A 21,051-nucleotide genomic window follows, 5' to 3' on the forward strand; every position below is an offset into this window, starting at 1 on the left:
CCACCTGGTCCTTCATTCCTCCTCAGGTTCACCCCTGGTCGTGCTGGACGGGGTTAAACCTGAAAAAAGTAAAATAACTTAATTTAGGAGAATAATGATTATGTGTAAGACAAGAGTAATAAAACAGTATTATACTGCTTTGAGGATAGACATAATCAATGGGACAAGACAGAGAGCACATACATGATCACCTTAATTTCCCAAAAGATACCATTGCAATTAGAAGGAGGAAGAATTGCCTTTCCCTATGTGTTGTAAGCTACCCATTGTCTCCACTATCAGAAATGTGTAAACAAGGAACTCAGAAGGCTCATGAACCTTGAGCTCTGGCAAGGGCCAAAGCTATGCACCGATTGTTTAGTTGAGACAATGGTGGCTCAAGCAATTTCCTGACCAAATAGTCTCAAAGTAAATCTTTGCTAATATTTACTGACCTTTAAGATAGTCTGTCTGTTACCGGAATTGCCTGCCCGTCTAAGGGCAATATGTATGTTCAAAATTGAATAAAAGGTTGGCAGGGCCTGGGCACCAGCAAAGTCCTTCCCCTTGAGTTGGATTCTACGCCTGTCCCCCCATGATTTCTAAATTCCTATTTCTTGTCTAGTGTTGTCATTTGTGTGCTTCTCTTCTCCAGGTCCTGAATCCAAGCCACACAGGATGTGGCTGACACACATCATTCACACCGAGGGAATTGAATACCTATGTGGGAAAATAAACTACCTCAAACCTAATACAAAAATGAATTTTAATGAATTATCGGATTAATGTGAAAGATCAGACCAGGCATCTCCCAGAAGAAAACTTGGATTGGGATTAAACAAACAAGCAAAAAATCCTTTAAAGAACTAAAAAAACACTAATTAATCAATTGATAAATTGGACTTTATTAAAATTAAGAACTTCTGTTCATGAAGAGCGTGAAAAGGCAAGACACAAACTGTGTTAGAGACAGGAGGAGTGAGGAGCTAGAGACAAGGAAATACCACACCCAGAGTCTAGCACCAATAAGAAAAAGATCAACAATCAGAGCTTTGGAAAGATGGTGGAGGAAGAGCAAAGAAAAAAGATCCATTTGGTTCCAGAAAATCTCCTGAAAAAGAGGAAGGCTTATCAGGCCCTCAAATCCACCCAGGCAAAGCAGGCACTTTTGGAAAAGAAGGAGCAGAGGAAAGGAAAAGATACCAGGTTTAGGTGACTGGAATGGTTCCTACACGATGCGTGGCGGCCACGTGACAAGGTGCGCCTCAGACGACTAGAAGTGAAACCTCCTGGTTTGGAAGAGCCAGATGAACATTGGCCTTTGTTGTATGCATACAAAGGATCAGTGGGGTGAGCGTCATGTTACAGAAAGCCACAGCAAGGCTTCGCCTGAAGAAGATTTTCAGTGGTGTCTTTGTCAGAGTGACCCCCCCCTCCCCTGCCCAGACCATAAAAACGCTGCGTATAGTGAAGCCTTATGTGACCTGGGGATTTCCAAATCTGAAGTCTGTCCGGGAGCTCATCTTGAAACGTGGGCAAGCCAAGGTCAAGAATAAAATCATCCCTTTGACAGACAACACAGTGATTGAGGAGCATCTGGGGAAGTTTGGTGTCACTTGCTTGGAAGACCTCATTCATGAAATTGCCTTCCCGGGGAAGAATTTCCAGGCGATCTCAGGGTTCCTGTGCCCTTTCCATCTCTCTGGGGCCCCTCATGCTCCCCAGAATAGAGTGGGCTTCCTCAAGCAGGTGGGCTCCCCTGGGTATCGAGGTGAACGCCTCAACCAGCTCATCCGGCAGCTGAACTAGACCCAGAATACCTGAAAGCACACTGCATTGGAAGCATGCGTTTTTGTTTTTTGGAATTATCCAGTATCTTCAAAGAAGATTATTTTATGCTATATTTTCAGAAACCGGAGGGGAAGGGTCAGGGAAAAGATGGTGATGGTGTCCCACTTCCAAAGGAAAAGTCCAGTGTGTTTCCCACGTTGGCCACGGCTGCCACCTCTGAAATCAGCCAAGGACTCATGCCATGGCGGAGAGGGGCCTGCGTCACAGATAGGAGATGTCCTTCGTCACATCTTCTGTACCCAAGCATGAACACAAGGCGGCAGTGGACCCAGCCCAGAGCATTCCTGAACTTGAGGTTCCTAATGCCTTGTTTTGGAAAGAACTTGAAATACATTTAGAAGAGCACAAAAACGGGGCTCAGTTGTCTCTGTTGTGTGTCCGTGGTCCAGCTTTTCAGTGACAGCTTTGAAAGCGCTCAGGCTTAGCTGGCTCTAAATTGATCTGGTGGCTTCCTTATCCTAGCTCAGGATTTTAACCTATTCTTGGATTTGTGAGAAGGGAAGGACCATTTCCCCAGAAAAACATGCGTACACTCCAGTTTTTGCTCGAGGGTTTAGGGTGTTCATAGACTCTTCTCAGGGACCCATGCACCTTACAGGGGAAAGTCCTGCACTATCAGGATTGGTTGCCCAGGCCTGGCCTTGCTGATCTGGTTCCCTGTCCTGTGGAAGACCAAAGCTTACAAATCACCTTTCCCCTTCAAGCTAATGGGTGTTTCCTGTTAGGAACACAGTGGTAGAGAGTGAGCCCCTATACCATCTTTAACTTGGGGTATTGTCCCCCATTTATTTCTGCTGGGGCTTCATGATCAATTTTCTGGTTTCCCTGATGATCAGTCCTCTGCTTTAAGAACCCAAAATCAGGAAAAAATGAACCATTTTCTTGGTTTGGCATGGGTGAAATTGGCACCATTTGGTCTTTTAGGCCCTGGGCAAGCTTAGTTATACCCTTTTGAATGTTCTAGGCTGCAGGCCCCTCCGGAAGTATTGCTCTCTGTCCTGCTTGTAATGCTGTAATAGACCAACATTAGGACACGTGCTCCTGGGATGTTACACTTGAAAAGGGTCTGATCCTGCCTATGTTGACTTAAGTGAGCCTCTGTCATTCAATTGTCTCAACCTGTCATCTAAGCAGTTGGTGAAGGTGTGCCAGGGCCAGGTTAAGACTTGAAAATATGCTTAGCCAAGTCTCCTGGTCCCTTAAGATCAGCTTTGCTCCAGTTTTGGCCCATTGGGCCCTCAAACATAACTGGGAGACTGAGTTAGTGTAACAATGCCTCAAAGTGTGCCAGGTTATGAGGCAATTAATTAGGTTGGTTGGCTCAGGAGTTAACCTTCCGGGAATAGATGTTACTCTTGCAACTAGAGAGCATTGTGAAATCAGACTGCAGTGATGCATCAAAAGTCACACGAAAAGAGCATTGTGGAAGCCCCCAGTTTGTATCCCAGATCTGTCTTACACTAGTTACGGGAATAAGATTTTCACTCTTGCCTGTAAAATGGGGCCAATGTAGTCTCGCCTGTCTGCCTCACATGGTTGTTAAAAGGATCAAGCAAAATAAAATTTTTAATTTAGGAAAAAAAAGAGAAAAAGGCCAACAATCAATGTTTAAAAATGGAAATAGAACAGACACCTCAAATGAGAGGCTACCAAATAGTCCATGTGCAGATGAAAACTCTCAATTCAGTCCTCATCAGAGAAATGCGAGGAGGCACAGCCACTCACCCAGGAGAACGGCTACACTTCAAAGGCGGCAGCACCACATGCCAGCAAGGTGAGCAGCAACTGGGACTCTCTGGGGGTGCGAATTGCTCTAACCATTTCGGAACCATGTTTTATCTGTGACAGTAAACATATGGCCACCCTGAGAACTGGTAACTCCCTTTGAGGAAATAGATACATGGGTTCATCAAAAGGCACGTACAAGAATGTTCAGAAAAGCCTCCTTCGTTCCAGCCCCAAACTGTGAACAGCTCACCTATCCATCAGTGGTAGACAGGCAGGAAATACTGGTAAGTTCACTAAGTGGAATGGATGCTCCTCAGCAATAAACACGATCTGTTGCTTCACACATACACGCTGTGCCTCTCAGACATCCTGTTGCAATGAATAAAGCCAGCACTGAAGAGATCATACTGTGTGGTTCACATTGCTAATTGAAAACAGGCCAAACTAATCTGTGATGATCAAACTCAAGAGTATCATTAAAGCTGGGCGTGTGCCTGGAGTGGTGGAGCTGGAATTCGTGAGGGTGGGGCGGGCATAGTTCCAGGAAGGCATGCCTGGATGCGGCGGGGCTTCCCCTGCCTAAGCCCTTGGCCTGCTTCCCTTCTGAGGCCATGCATGTGCATGCACAGCCTCCGTGTTGAGTGACTCACTGGTTTCCAGAAATCAGCCAGGAAAAATGACTTTTACTCATACGAGCCACCTTCTGAGCGACCTTCCCCAGAGATGGGAGAGTCCGTGTCCTTCCAGCTCCGGTCTGTGTCTCATCTCTGCAGGGTTTGTGGCTGTGTAGGCCCCCAAATAAGCTCTGGACATAAGCAGGCTTGTACAGCCAGATAATTTGGACAATACAGTTTCAGACCACCGCTTCCTTTCCCCAGAATTTGCAATTGTCATAGAAACAGAAGATGAGGTTACACCTGAAGTTTCTGAAACAAAAGATGAATATGAGATTATCATGAGGAAGAACTGGATTCCATGGCAAAGCATGAATCCAGGGAAGATGCGATTTTCCAGAGGTTTAAAACTAAAATAGCCCGGGAACCAGGAGAGATTCTCAGACATGGCAGAGGGAGTGCCCCATCTGGGTCTCTGGCGAAATGTCCCCTGTGGTGCCAAGAGGATATCTGGCTCCCAGGTGAGGCCTCAGCTGCGCAGCTAAGGAAGGCCCGGACTGCGCAGGCGGGTTGATTGGGTGCCCTGGCCGCTTCTGCTCAGAGCTGCAGACCCGGCACTGGCTACACAGAAGAATTTGTAGGGAGGCAAGATGTAACAGATGCGCCTTAAAGACAACATAGTAAAGCCTTAAAAATACTCATAATCTTCTAGTCCTTGCAATTCCATTTTTAGGGCTTTTAAAAAAATTTGAATTTATTGGGTGACATTGGTTAATAAAATTGGTTTCAGGTGCACAATTCTATAATACATCGCCTGTACATTGTATTGTGTGTTCACCACCTACCCCAAGTCAACTATCCTTCCATCCCCACTTATCCCCACTTTACCCTCTTCTACTGCCCCACCCCCTTTCCTCTCTAGTAACCACCATTCTGTTGTCAGTGCCTATGATGGTTTTTTTCTTTTTTTTGGTTTAATCTCTTTTCCTTTTCCACAATCCCCCCTTTTTCACAAGCCTCCTAATGCCTCTCCCCTCTGACAGCTGTCAGTCTTTCTCTATCTACGAGTCTGTGGCTATTTTGTTTGTTAGTTTATTTTGTTCGTTAGATTCCACATTTTAGTGGAATCATATTCTATTTTTAGGACATTACCCTAAGGAAATAATTATACAAAGATGATGTTTTAGAATTTCTAAATATTAGTGAAACAAAAATGTCCAAGAGCCCTAGCTGGTTTGGCTAGTGGATAGAGCATCGGCCTGCGGATTGAAGGGTCCTGAGTTTGAGTCCAGTCAAGGGCAGATGCCCAGTTTAAGGGCTCAGTCCCCAGTGGGGGCCGTGCAGGAGGCAGGCTCCCCCCGGGACCATGTGTGGGAACCAGATCTATAATGCCAGGGAGAACTGGCGTGTGGAAGAGACCTCGTGCTCTTTGTCCAGAGTCTCCGTGTGGATGTAACTCACCTCCTGGCCCTGCTTCCAGCTGTGCAGCCTCAAACCCTCTGGTTTCCTGGAGGAGATGACGAGATGACTTTGAGGAAAAGGTGCCAGGAGTGAGATCTGACTGCTCCTCTGCCCTGCCATGAAGGAATGCCTCGGGTAGGGGCCCTGCTGCTCCAGGCTCCAGAGAGTGTGGGGTGAGCAGGGGACAGTTTAATGTTTGGGTTCTCCAGGCAGGACACCCTGCTCTGTCCTCCATCGTTTCACCTCTTGTCCCAGATTCTCATTCACCTGCTCTGCATGTCTCCCTCAAGCTCAGTCTCATAAAGTCCCTCTGTTTGTCATTCTAGTTGAAGAGAGACCTGCCAGAGGGACCAGAGTCCATGATTCCTGCAGCCGCAGCCGCCTCAAGAGGAGCCTGGGATCCACCTGGCCCTGGGATACCACCCCCCCCATTCCCATTCCAAACCCCACCACACGCATGCCCCCATCCCCCTGTTTTCTGTGATCACTGGTTAGGCTCATATGCAAGCACACAGTCCTTTGGTTGATCTATCTCCCTTGTCCCCACCCTCCCCTACCTTCCCTCTGAGGTCTGACAGTCTGATCAATGCTGTTCTTGTTCATCAGTCTATGTTGTTCATCATTTCCCCTAGATGAGTGAGCTCATGTGATACTAGAAATACACTTATAAGAACCGAAAATGAGACAAGCAATAATGGTTATGCTGAGAGGCAAATGAATCAGTCTATAGTGAGTTTCTTTCTGGGCCTACAGTTCTTTTGAGTCCCGATTTCTATGTCCAACAGTTGTTTATGTGTTCATAACAGCAATGATATTTCAGTTCTGGATGGTGGACAAATGGTGGTAATGCAGGTCCGACCCTCTCTGGTTTTGTCCTGGGCAATCTGCAGTGACGCACATCTGCTGACTCTAGTATGGCAAGGCATGGTCAGTGTCTTCCATCTCTGGACTGTTTCTCTTCTGTCTTCATGGCTGGAGCACTCCTGTCAATTCCTCTCTGTTTCAGGAATCCACATGGTCTCGGAGTTGTTTTCTGAAAATGTACAAACATATTCTCGACCAAAAGTTATTAAAAGAATATTTTCTATAAATTTGACTTGCGATCCTTTTTCATTTTTTTGCCCAAACAATTTTCCTTTGGCTTGTTTTGACACCATGTATGTTTTACCTGGGTGTCTTGCTATTAGCATTACAAATGAAAGTTAATTTTCTAAAGTAAAAATTTTCTAGATGTAATTTATTTATAGGATATTTTTCCTTACATGATATTCTTCTACTATCCCCCCTTTTTTGGTTTAAATATTGGGAGGCTTTGGGAAATTTTATGCTGTAATCTTGATAGCTTTTAAATTTTACTTTTTTGCACTAAAATGTGACTGCTTTAGGTTCATTATATGTTACGCAATTTTACCATGAGATGAACTACCAATAAAAATTTTAGTTAACACTTTAGGAACAGCTTTTTTGTCCAGTACAATTGATTTTTCTAGAGTATTTGCTTATTTTGATTGGCCAATTCAAATTAGTCTGAAAACTTGACTACTATTTTACTGTCAAATTTAATACTCTCACAACCATCTTGTTTTACCCTGTAAATATTAGTGGAGAGGATTATTTGCCTTCTTGAGTAGGCCCTGAGCATTCCTGGTGCTAGGCTGGATTTAGATATCATAGACCCCAGTTCCCCAGATCATGGGTGCAAGACATCTCCATCAAGTCTTGTTGCAGTGAGAGGGCATCTGCTGTCGGTCAAGTCTCTGTTACCTGGGTCCCGATTTGAGCTGGGCATGTGAAGCTGAGCAGCCATGGGAGCAGGAGATCTCCCTCGGCAGGGGTGAGGGTTCAGGCCCCTGCAAACTTGGGTGGGGTGAAGGTCTGTGCCCCACCTCTGTTGACCCCCAAGTTCTCTCCTGATGGCCCCTATGCGACTGTGCCTGTCTTAGGTTGTTCCTTCCTTGAGGAATCTTACCTGTCTCTGACTAACCAGCCATCCTCCGGGGCCAAGCAGGGTGATGTGAGGTTTAGTTCTGTCTCCTTGGTCGCCTATGCCCCCATGGCCTCCATGCCCAGCACCTGCCTTGGCATCCCCTCGCCTGCTGGCAGGGTCCCAGCACTGATCACATATCTTGTGGAACCCAGGTTTCTTCTTCAAGGAAGAAACACATTTCCCTTCTGCTCTCAGATTCTGGCTGGAGGGACGTGTGGAGTCCCAGCTCCAGGTTGTAGGTGGGAAGTGGGAGAGCTGTCCAGTCAGCTCTGCTCAGATCAGGGGGTCAGGGGAAGGCCCCCTGGACTGAGAAGACCTGTTGCCATGGACTGTCTCCAGACAGAGGGGGATTGTGAGCTTCGTTCTGGGTGGGTCCAGAGGCAGGCCAGCCACCGCCAATGCTAACATGATCTTCTGCCCTCCCCCCGACTTCTCTCCACCTGGAATCTCTGTTGCTGAGTAGTTTTGCTCTGTCTCTCCCCACCCTCTGTGACTCTTCTCTCCTGTCACCCTCTCTTGATCTACCGTTGGTTTATCTCAATCTCCTGATATTTCTTGAAATAACAATGCTGATAACAGGAGTATATTTTATTGAAAATGGTTTCATCTGTTGAGAACTAGAGATTATATAGTGGGAGTTTACAATATTTGTTGCATCACTTACTCTCCCCAATGGTAACTGTGTTTACAACCTACTGCTTGCATTTTTCTATAGATGTTATATATTTATATGCATATAAATGTGGGTACACATAGGCCACACTTTTCTCTTAAAAATAGGAATGAATATATATATATATATATATATATTCCTAAAAGCTCACCAATATTTCTTATGGCTGCCTAGATTTCCATTTTATGAATAAATTGCAATTTATTTCATTTGTCTTCTTTGAAAATCACATGAGTTGTTCTCAATTTTCAGTTTTATCCTAAAAAATGCTGCAATAAATAATCTTGCACATATTTTATGCATGTGTTAGAGTGTTCCACCAGAAACAGCACTAGGAGGGGAACCGTGAAGCAGGCTGTGCAAGGTGCACTGAGTCATATGTAAATGGAAAACAAAATAAAATTGAACCTATGTACAAATTCATTGGCTTATGTAACAAGAGTATGAGCCAAGATGGACCCAGGGTTTCAGTTCTACCTTGTTAACGGCCTCCAATAAACTTGGCACCAACTCCAAACCTTCCAAACAGGAGCGTCATGTTTATCGGAGATTTTATTTCTGGAGGTGTTTCCCACGGTTGTGCAAATTCCCCAGCAGTTGTGACTTTCCTGTCCCACAACCAAGTCAAAATGCCCAAACCCTTTTAAGGGAAATGCCTTTATTACACAGAGTTGGTCATGAGAATCGCCCTCACTAACCCATGACATCAGAGATTACATCCATTGGCTCACCAGCTCTCCTTTTATCAAAATAAAGCGCCTCTCAGAAATGAAGGCACAGTTAACAGTTAAGAGAACCAGGAATCACTGCTCCCACTCCCATTTTTATATCGCGGAGCCTAAAGCACTCCTGTCAGCACAGCAGGATTTGACTCATTTCGATTGTGTGGTTTCTTTCTTTTCTTTTTTTTTTTTTTTAAAGTACATATGAATGTGTATTTATTTTTTCACTTTTTTCTTCATTGATTAAGGTATTACATATGTGTCCTTATCCCCCCATTACACCTCCCCCAACTCTTGCCCTTACCTCTCTGGTGTCTGTGTGTTCTGTTTAATCTTTTTCCATGCTTTTGTATCTTGGGAAGAAACAATTCATCCTCAATGGGTTAAATCACCTAAATCTTCCAGATGTTCCTCAGGAGATAGCATTGCACTGCACTCACCTAAGGTCTGTGTCATTTGCCCAACAAAGTATAGCCCCCAACAACCCTGCAGCCCTTCATGCAGTCTACTTCCAGTCCCAACTCTGGGGTCCATTGGCATAGGTGGGACCCAGCTCCCTGGCTCTTGGGAACCAAGAACTCAAGGACATGACCTTGGGTCTTTCTCTGCCGGTCTCTATCAGCCCAACATTTCTCCCCAACGAGCTCCCCTCAGTTCAGTGGCACATGGGAAGTCAACAAGTCAAGGGTTCAGAATGATTGACCTATGACACCAGTCACTTTCACCTCTCCCCTCCACCACATGGGAATGAGCAGAAGTTAGTGTCTCTAGAAAAACAACATTCTTCTTCCTCAAGCCACCCCCTTCCTGGGTTCCAGCTCCCTCTTATATGTCTAGTTGGTTGAGCGCCTTTCCCATCTCGGGACTCAGAGAAGTTTCAAACCAAATAAAGAAACATACAAATAAAGAGATAACCTTCATTGAACTGGGGATGGGGGAGTAGAAGACAAAGATAATGGTGACTCGCATGAGAGAAGGTGGTGTGAAATCAGGAGTCCTGCAAGGGCAAGTCTGGTCTGTTGACCAAGAACATGAACAGAACTAATTGGGAGTTTCCTACTGAACCAGAGAAAGTGGTAGTATGACATTTTAAAAAAGGTAAATGAATGCAATCTAAAATTGTACACCCTGATAAAATAGCTGACCAGTATGATCATGAAGATTCTCCTACTTACTATCATGAGGGCACTAACGGAAACCAGACCATTTTTCCTGATAATAACAACAATAAAACTGAGGCCACTGCCTTCAGGTAGTGGATAAAGGCAGCATAAGACCTAAGACTCTGAAAGAAAAGAACCTCACAAAGTGAGCACCAGGATAATTGAGCTTTCTGCTCGGGGACAATTTCTCAACTTCGTCCAAGTAGCAGGGAGGCAGTGGTCAGAGCAAGCACCTGAAAGGACACAGAGTTGGGCTCTATTTTCTGCTCAAGCTTTTTATAAACCTAAAACGGCCACAAAAAATGTTTATTCATTTAAAAAGTGTATGTAGTGTAACTGTTTGTATGTGTGGTAGGTTATGGTCTGATATGGCTATAATTTTATCTTGATTGTGCTCTTGAGGAAGATAGCCATATATGAAGCTTTTTTGATGTTCACAGTGATTGGCAAAATGAACAAAAGAGTTTCATGACAAGGTCAGCTTAGATCAGCTCAAAATGTTTGGCACATCTGAGCTGGGTGGTATTTGCATAAGTCCCCAACTAGAAGCAGGCAGTATCTTGAATAGGAGGAAACTCTTTGAAGCTGGAAAAAACAGTACAAACTTGTAAAAGTTTAAATAAAAGGGAAAGAAGAAAGTTGGGGACTACTTAGAAACAAATCTGTCATTGAAAAGTTGGAGAAACAAAGGGAAGTGGCAAACCAGCATGACTTTGAGGGGAGAGTGATCTCACCGCATAAGAATTCTTTTTTTCCCCATTTTTTAAATTAAGGTATTATATGTGTACATATCTTACCATTGTCCCCCTACCCCACTCCCATACATACCCTCACCCACCAGAGTTTTGTGCCCATTGGTTATGCTTATATGCATGCATACAAGTTATTTGGTTGATCTCTTATCTCCCCCACCTCTCCCTAACCCTTCCGCTATAATTTGACATTCTGTTTGAGCTTTACTATCTCTGTATCTATCTTTTTGTTCAACAGTTTATAATTTTCTTTATTATTCATAAATGAGTGAGATCATGTGGTTTAAACATAAGACGGGAAACCATAAAAATACTAGAGGAATCCACAGGCAGCAAAATCTCAGACATATGCCGAAAGAACTTTTTCACTGACACTGCCCCTATGGCAATGGAAGCTAAAGAGAAAATAAACAAATGGGACTACATCAAAATAAAAAGCTTTTTTATAGCAAAAGAAACTATCAACAAAACAACAAGAAACCCCACTGTATGGGAGAACATATTTGCAAATGCTATCGCTGGTAAAGGTTTAATCTCCAACATCTACAGGCAGCTTATACAACTTAATAAAGGGAAGATAAATGATCCAAAAAAAAAAAAAAATGGGCAACGGACCTAAATAGAATCTTCTCAAAAGAAGACAGAAGGAAGGCCAAGAGACACATGAAAACATGCTCAAAGTCACTAATTATCCGAGAGATGCAAATCAAAATGACAATGCGGTACCATCTCACACCTGTCAGAATGGCTATCATCAACAAATCAACAAAGGACAAGTCTTGGCGAGGATGCGGAGAAAAAGGAACACTCGTGCACTGCTGGTGGGAATGTAGACTGGTGCAGCCACTGTGGAGAACAGTATAGAGTTTCCTCAAAAAACTGAAAATGGAACTCCCATTTGACCCAATAATCCCACTCCTAGGAATATATCCTAAGAAACTGGAAACACCAATAAGAAAGGATATATGCACCCCTATGTTCATAGCAGCACAATTTACAATAGCTAAAATTTGGAAACAGCCTAGGTGCCCGTCAGCAGATGACTGGATCAGAAAACGATGGTACATCTACACAATGGAATACTATGCTGCCATAAAAAAGAAGCAATTCTTACCATTTGCAGCAACCTGGATGGAATTGAAGAACATTATGCTAAGTGAAATAAGCCAGTCAATGAAACAAAAATACTGCTTTAGAATTCTTAATTCTTGACTGAGTTTTCAGTTTGAATGAGGTGTGTAGCAGATTAATACCAAGTTATTCTTTTTCACTGTAATGAGGTAAAATTCTACCCATAATTGCTCCCTTTTTACCAACAAAACTGATTTCCACATTCCTATTTTTTTGCACTAAAAGCTACCTAATTGAGCCTTAAAAAGCCAGCAGCCTTCAGAATTTTAAAAGGACTTTAAAAAGGCAATGAAGCATAAGCAGCCATGGGAAAAAATATAATTCTGCAATATGAAACTTCTTCAGAGACTCTGTTTTGATAAGGTGAAAATAAACATGTAATAAAATCCATCTTGTGAAAAAAATGGAGATTTCTATGAGTACTGATAGGAGTTAGATTTTAATCTTCTTTATCAATAATAATCTTCTTTATCAACAATTGTTGCCATGACTTATTTCAAGTCTTGTCTGTTTAGTTTTCTTATTTTAATATCTTATCATTTTGGAACTGATGATAAAAACAAAATTTCTGTAGTAAGTAGCATAAATATTTATGTTTCTTAGTTAAAATTTTCCATATGATGAAATAAAACCCTAGGTTTTTCTCTTTTAACTGAACATATTGAGTCTTACTTCATCTAATTTATAAATGGTGGTTGCTGAGTTCATTACATCACTAAGGACCCGTGGAAAAGGGTCTCCACTCTCGCAAGAAGAGAGGATGAAGGTCTATGTAGTGAGGCTCATGGCTTTCACCCTTAGAGACGATGCCCGAGAGAGATCACTAAATGGTCCTGTGTCCAGCCATCGAGAAGTAAGTTTTCTGGCCTCTTGAAGTCAACAGTAAAAGTCACAGACACTTGCATTGGGAACATTTGCCTCACATGTGACACCTCTCATGGGAGGTGGTGGTCAGAGCGAGCACCTGAAAGGACACAGAGTGGGGCTCTACTTTCTGCTCAAGTTTTTTATAAACCTAAAATGGCCATTAAAATGTTTATTCATTTAAAAAGTGTATGTAGGTGCTCATTTCGGCAGCACATATACTAAAATTGGAATGATATAGAGAAGATTAGCATGGCCCCTGCGCAAGGGTGACACGCAAATTCATGAAGCGTTCCATATTTTAAAAAAAGTGTATGTAGTGTCACTGCTTGTATGTGTGGTAGATTATGATCTGAGATAACTGAGTAAAATGTACAAGCAAAAGTGGTAAATGAGGATGGAGTGACAGAAAGCCAAGAGAGCAATGACTAAGAAAATGGGCAGACCATAAAGTAAAGCACATTGGGACAATTAGCTGGCAATCAGCTTAGGTCCCTCAGGTGTTAATGTAGCAGAGTGAAATGTTCGCTCTCTCTGACTCCTAATTCTAGCCTGCATTTTCCCCGGGCCTTCATGTGAATAGCTCTGGCTAGATTTCCCTGGCTGGGTAGCTCATTTGGTTAGAGTGTGATCCCGATACGCCAAGGTTGCAGGTCCAATCCTGCAACCTTGCAAGAATCAACCAGTGAATTCTTCCTCCCTTTCTCTTCTCTCTCTCTCTCTCTCTCTCTCTCTCTCTCTCTCTCTCTCTCTCTCTCTCAATTGTGTTAAGAGTAAAAAACAAGTGGTCCAAATGGTCACTTAACATAATCCACCAAGATCCCTAAAACAAGAGGTGGGGCAGGCCAACACTCTAATCATTGAGCCAAACCAGTCAGGGCAAACCTGCAATTTTTGGTGTACAAGACAACACTCTGACCAACTGAGCAACCCAGAAAGTGTCATCAACTACTTTTAAATTACTTATTTTGATCTACTATTTCCCTATCTTTCTGGAAATATGTGCACACACGATGGCATTTTTATACACCAGTAATGAACAATTAGATACAGAAACTGGAAAAAAAATCCCATTTACCTCCACTCATCTATTGATGGATACTCAGGCTGTCTCCAGATCTTAGCTATCATAAGTAATGCTGCAATGAACATAGGGTACATATATTCTTTCTGATTGTGTTTGGGATTTTTAGGATATATTCCCAGAAGTGGAATCACTGGGTTAAACAAACAAACAAACAAACAAACAAACAAACAAATTCCATGGATAAACTTAACCAAGGAGGTAAAAGACCTATATTCTGAAAACTATAGGACATTTAAAAAGGAAATAGAAGAAGACACAAACTGTTAGAAGCATATACTGCATTCATGAATTGCAGTATTAGCATCATTAAAATATCCATCCTACCCAGAACAATCTACAGATTCAATGCAGTCCCTATTAAAAATCAGCAATCTTGAGGAAGAAGAACAAAGTTGGAGGGATCACAATACTCGATATCAAACTATACTACAAAGCCATTGTAATCAAAACAGCCTGGTACTGGCACAAGAACAGGCATATAGACCAATGGAACAGAACAGAGACCCCAGAAATCCATCCATGCCAATATGGTCAATTAATATTTGACAAAGGAGGTAAGAGTGGTTCTGAATGAAGGTTGTTCTGAAGTTTAGTTATAACTTTGATGTGGTTGTGAAAGGAGACAAGTACTGCATTTATCTACACCTACATCTTGACCAGAAGTCCACTACCTATTTAGTCAGTGTAATTGCAAGCTCCTATCAGGCAGGAATAAAAGCAGCACAACAGGCTGAATTAATTGCCTGAACTCAGGCCTGTCATCTAGCTAAAAACCTTGACCACAAATATATATACCCTGATAGCTGCTATGGTTTTTGAGTAGCACGTGATTTTGGCATGCTGTGGGAACAGAAAGGTTTCTTAATCTCCTCAGAGCAACCTATTACAAATGGACAACAGGTTGCAGAATTATAAAGCAACAACCAAAATGATGGACAATAATTATGATATCAGGCCACTCTGACTTGGATACTATGGAACCTAAAGGAAATCAATTGGCTGACAGAACTGCTCAGCAAGCAGCCCTAAATGATAAGTTATCCAGGTGTGCAAATATGTTTAAAAACGCTTAAAATTTCAGGAAACTTCCACAGGCAAAGAAAAATGTATATAAAAGCAAAAGGAGGAACTTTTAAAAATATATATTTTTATTGATTTCAGAGAGGAAGGGAGAAGGAGAGAGATGGAAACATCAATGATGAGAGAGAATCATTGATCGGCTGCCTTCTGCACGCCCCCTACTGGAGATTGAGCCCACAACCTTGGCATGTACTCTTGACCGGATTTAAACCCAGGATCTTTCAGTCCGCAGGCTGACGCTCTATCCACTGAGCCAAACCAGCAAGGGCCAAAAGGAGAAACTTTTAACAGTAATTGACAATTGTGGATTAGATCCAATAAAAGACCTGCTGGGGCCTGATAAAATGATGTCATGGGGGAAACAATACTATTGGAAACCTCCTCCCACAATGGCCCTGAAAATTTATAGCCATGATTCTATTTGCCCTAAATACAACCTTGAAAGTCCACCCAAGGGTCCCACGGCATTTTCCTTTACCCCTGAGGCTTCTGAGATACAGCAGATGGATTTTATCTCAAGGACACCATCTCAATGATGTAATTATGTATTTGTATTAATTGGTATGTTCCACCAGGAAACCAAGATGGTGGCCTAGGTAAGCATCTAAACTGCTGCCTTGCACAACAATTTCAAAACAACAACTAAAAGACAGAACGGACATCATCCAGAACCACAGGAAAGCTGGCTGGTGGAAATTCTACAACTAGAAGGAAAGAGAAAAGCTCATGGATCAGAAGAGCCGCAAAGCGCTGAGGTGCGGAGACATGCACGTAGAGGTGAAGGGTGGCAGAGTGCCTGGCTGGCGGGAGGGGAAAGGAAGTCCCTGACTGCACTGAACCCCAGTTCCGACTGCACTGAACCCCAGCTCTGACCGAAACCCCGTGGACCCAGGCTCATATGGGTGGAGTCTGGACTGTAGAGAAAGGCACACGGAGACTCGGAGACTCGGAGACTTGGGGGAGCCGCAGTGGGAAGGTGCCTGGAGGCACGCTCACGCGCATGTGTGTGCAAGCGCAGAGAGGTCTGACTGCGGAGGTTGCTGCAGGCTTCCCATAGGGAAAGGAGTCGGAAGCTCCTGACTGCACTGAACCCCAGTTCCGGGTGAGCCCCTGGGGGACCCATGCTCTTACCGGGGGAATCTGGACTGTCAGGCGGAAACTCAGGGGATCCGTGGAAGGCAGAGGTCTGGAGGCGCATGTGCAAGGGCAGGGCTGACTGGAAGACAAGACTGTCTGCTCAGCCCTGAGACTCCAGCCCATCCAAGCTGAGCGCAGAGGATTTTGCAATTTTGCAAGTCTGGACCTATAAGGTTGTCTCCAATACAGAAGTTCTCCTGCTGATACTCACAGCCAACTGGCCTGGAGGCCAATTCCTCCCAGTGATACCAACAACAATCAAGACTTACCTACAACAAGGCTGTACACACAGACCACAAAGGGGTACACCAAGAGTGTCCACCTCAGGTAACTTGGGAGGCTGATCCACGGGGCCATATAGGACAACTAGCACACAAAGCTACCCTACCAACTCAGGGAAGCAGCGAAAATGCAGAGTCAAAGAAACAGACCACAAATGAAAGAAATGGAGGAGAACAAACGACTGGATATAGAATTCAAAACCACTGTTATAAGGTTTTTCAAGAATTTCCTAGAAAAGGCTGATAAATTTAACAAGACCCTCGAGGATATGAAAATGGACCAACTAGAAATTAAACATACACTGACTGAAATAAAAAATATTATACAGAGACCCAGCAGCAGACTAGAGGAATGCAAGAATCAAGTCAAAGATTTAAAATACAAAAGAAGCAAAAAACACTCAACTGGAAAAGCAAAAAGAAAAAAGAATCCAAAAAGTTGAAGATAATGTAAGAAGCCTCTGGGACATCTTCAAGCGTACCAACATCAGAATTATGGGGGTGCCAGAAGAAGAGAGAGAGCAAGATACTGAAAACCTATTTGAAGAAATAATGACAGAAAACTTCCCCACCTGGTGAAAGAAATAGACTTACAAGTCCAGGAAGCACATAGAGCCCCAAACAAAAGGAATCCAAAGAGGACCACACAAAGGCACATCATAATTAAAATGCCAAGGGCAAAGACAAAGAGAGAATATTAAAAGCAGCATAGAATAAACAGTTAATTACCTACAAGGGAGCACCCATACGATTGTCAGCTGATTTCTCAACAGAAACTATGCAGGCCAGGCGGGAGTGGCAAGAAATATTCAAAGTGATGAATAGCAAGAACCTACAACCAAGATTACTCTACCCCAGCAAAGCTATCATTCAGAATGGAAGGTCAGATAAAGAGCTTCACAGATAAGAAAAAGCTAAAGGAGTTCATCACCACCAAACCAGTATTATATGGAATGCTGAAAGGTATTCTTTAAGAAGAGGAAGAAGATAAAAGTAAAGATAAAAATTATGAACAACAAGTACATATCTATCAACAAGTGAATCTAAAAATCAAGTGAATTAAAAACATGAGGAATGGAATAAACTAGTGAATATAATAGAATCAGGGGCAAAGAAAGGGAGTGGATTGATAATTATCAGGGGGAAAAGGGTGTGGTGGGTGCAGGAAGAGACTGGACTAAAATCGTACACCTATAGATGAGGACAATGCGGGGGGGAGGTAAGGGCAGAGGGTGGGGTGGGAACTGGGTGGAGGGGAGCTATGGGGAGAAAAAGGAGAAACAATTGTAATAATCTGAACAATAAAGATTTATTAAATTTAAAAAAATAAAAAAGTAATTTGTATGTTCCCAGAGTGAACTGAGGCTTTTCCTTGCAAGAGGGCAACAACACAAACTATAAATATAATTTTTACTGAGAAAATAACCCCCCTATGGGAATTCTCTCTGAGTTACACAGTGATGGAAGGACTCATTTTACTGGACACGTAATTACATCTATTTGTGGAATTTGGCCTATGCTGCAGCATTTTCATTGTATTGATCACCTCTAATCCTCAGGATTGATGGACAAATCAATAAAACAATAAAGATCCAACAGGCAAAGTTAACAGATGCTGCTAATCTCTCATGGCCCAAAGCCACCCCCACCCCACAATCTTCAGCCTGCAATCACCCCTTTTGGGAGACATCAATGATCACCATCTATTTTTATATATAAAGAGGTAATATGCTAATTGCTCCTAACTGTGTCCCAGTCATGACCGGCTCAGGAGGAGGCTGTGTGTGCAGATGAGCGGGAGGGGACTGCATGTGTGGTGAGGCAATCCATGGATGGCGCAGGCCCGGAGACGGGGGGCCTGCCCAAGCTGTTGCGACATGGCTGCCATCAGTCCCACCTCTACGCGTGAGCTGCAGAGGAAACACCTTTTCTGATCACTCATTGGCTAAGCTCCCAGTACACCACTGGCAGTGTTCTTGGTAACTTGGGTAATAAGAATCCAAGAAGGTGATCTAGGGTTTTCCACCACACTCCTGGAGGAAAAAATGAAGGTCCGCTGCTGGAGGGGCTAAGAAATGTCATATCCTGCCTTAGCCAGTTTGGCTCAGTGGATAGAGCCTTGGCCTATGGACCGCAGGGTCCGGGTTCTATTCTGGTCAAGGGCATGTACCTAGGTTGCAGGCTCCTCCCCGGCTGGGGCCCAGGTCAGGGCTCATGCAGGAGGCAACCAATCAAAGTGCCCCTCTCACATTGATGTTTCTCTCTGTCTTTCCCTCTCTTTTCCACGCTCTCTAAAAATCAATGGAAGAATATCCCCAGGTGAGGATAAAAAAGAAAGAAAGAAAATAATGTCATATCCTATGGAAGAGACATCTTGAAAATGCCTAAAGAAAGTTGTCATTTTTTCATGGTGAAGGGACTGGTGTTCGTGTTGATGAAAACACCTTGGCGGCTGTGGCAGCTGGCAGTGGCAGCAGCAGTGGGGTGATGGGGGTGGCACCCTCCCCTGATCATCCCAGTCACCTCCTGCAGAGGGAGGCCACTAGGACATTCCCTGAGAGCTCCCGGACTGTGAGAGGATGCAGGCTAGGCTGAGGGCCCCCCGCCCCCCCGCCCCAGTGCAAGAATTTCATGTACTGGGCCTCTAGTATATATATAAAATGCCAGCGACTTTAATGCCCATAACAACTGGACGACAAGTCGCTATGACACCCACTGCAGCCAGTGAACCCAGCCCCTCCCACCTGACCGGCCCCACCCCTGATCAGCCTCTCCCACCCTGATGAGGGCAGGGTGGCTGGCGAACCCCCTCCAGGCCCCTCGCCCAGGCTGGCCCTACCCCCGAGTGGGAACCCCCCACCCCGATAGGAGGAGTGGCCCCTCATCCAGGCCAGCCCCGCCCCCAGTGGGAATCCCCACCCTGATTGGGGGCGTGGCCAGCCTGCAAACCACACATGGCCCCTCACCCAGGCTGGCCCCGCCCCATGCAGAGACCCCCCCCCCCCCGATCCAAGGCCCCCATCAGGGCAGGCCAACTGGCCCCCACCCATGCACCAGGCCTCTATCCTATATAGTAAAAGGGTAATATGCAAATTGACCCTAAAGATGGAATGATCAGAATGACCACTGGACCAGTCACTATGAGGCGCACTGACCACTTCTTGGTTCCTTTCCTTGGCCAGCAGGCTCTGATCGCCTGGATGGCAAACGGGGAAGCAGGGGTGGGTGATGGGGGATGTGGGTGGCACCAGGCCAAGGCCACCGCCCCGCTGGTCATCCCTCACACAAAGGGCAATCCACAGCGGGGGTGGGGCTGGCAAGCTGGTGGTAATAGCCAACCTCTTAGTCCCTTCCACTGGCCGTCAGGCTTGATCACCCTATGGTGAAAGGTGAACCGGGGTGGGTGGTGGCAGGAGGCAGGACCAGCTGTGGGCAGCCAGGGAAGATAGTCCTGATCACAGGCCAGGCCTAGGGACCATGCCTGTGCACAAATTTCGTGTGCTGGGCCTCTAGTTTGAGAAAATGGGTTGCTTTATGAGATTAGATGAAGGAACTTACCAGCTTACACTATTAAAAGGAGACATCTTCAACTATTGCCAAGGTTTGACAAAGTCACTTCAGGAAAATGCCAAATTGGTAACCACTCTCTTTCACAATGAGCTCCCAAGATGCAATGACTTGAAGGATCACCCACTGCAACCTGGAGATTTTGTTTAGTGGGAGCCACCAAATAAAGATTCTCAATGTCCTAGTTGGAAGGGACCATGCCAGGTATTATTAACCAAACCATTTGCAGCTACATTAAAGAGTGTAAAATCATGGATTCATGTTTCTTATTTAAAAAAGGCACCCTACCCAGAATGGTCAACAGTCCTTGTCTCCTATTACAAAGGACCAAGGAGATCTCTGAAGATGAGAGGAAGAGGACATCTGGGTAATTAGCTATTCCAAGATCCCCAACCTGACCTGCTACAAGTTTAGACTTTAAAACTATTTATTACTTTTAGATTTTCTAATTTTAGATTGATTTCTTTCTCATTTTATTTTGATAGTAATACCTGGAGCTGTTGCTGTAAAATTGTGTTGGATCACATATATATTTATAAATGGGCTAATATAGGATAGAATAGGAATAGAAAATGAAACTGATTGACATTCCTATTCCTCTCTCTCTGCTACATCTACATAGAAATTTCAGATCTTCCTCTCTGACCAAACGTAGAAAAGTTAGTTTGAAAGCCTGCTACTCTTTCCCATTTATTAGAAAACTAGAGGCCTGGGGCATGAAATTCTTCACTTGGGGAAGGGAGCAGTCCCTCAGCCAGGCCTGTGCCCTCTCACAGTCTGGGACCCCTTGCTCCTTACCACCTGCCTGCTCACTGCTCCTTACTCCTCAGCTCGCTGCTCCTTAGTGCTGCCGCAGAGGCAGCAGAGGCTCGCCATCCATGAGCCTGGCTTCTCCTGAGAGGCGCCCCCCCCTGTGGGAGCGCACTGACCACCAGGGAGCAGCTCTTGCGTTGAGCATCTGTCCCCTGATGGTC

The 21,051-nt window shown here is 44.3% G+C and overlaps 1 non-coding gene and 2 pseudogenes across 1 annotated transcript; all 3 read left to right on the top strand.

Annotated features, from left to right (window-relative positions):
- Window positions 1-1,021: 1,021 nt before the first annotated feature.
- LOC103301363 (60S ribosomal protein L7-like 1) lies at window positions 1,022-1,878 on the top strand (annotated as a pseudogene).
- A 2,134-nt stretch (window positions 1,879-4,012) lies between these two features.
- Window positions 4,013-4,842, top strand: LOC114228608 (programmed cell death protein 2-like; annotated as a pseudogene).
- Window positions 4,843-13,122: 8,280 nt separating this feature from the next.
- LOC114228642 (U6 spliceosomal RNA) lies at window positions 13,123-13,229 on the top strand. The gene has a single exon (XR_003614771.1). It is a non-coding gene; the product is annotated as a U6 spliceosomal RNA (small nuclear RNA).
- The last annotated feature ends 7,822 nt before the right edge of the window (window positions 13,230-21,051 follow it).

This window comes from Eptesicus fuscus, chromosome 21, assembly GCF_027574615.1.
Source record: "Eptesicus fuscus isolate TK198812 chromosome 21, DD_ASM_mEF_20220401, whole genome shotgun sequence".
Classification (NCBI taxonomy): domain Eukaryota; kingdom Metazoa; phylum Chordata; class Mammalia; order Chiroptera; family Vespertilionidae; genus Eptesicus; species Eptesicus fuscus.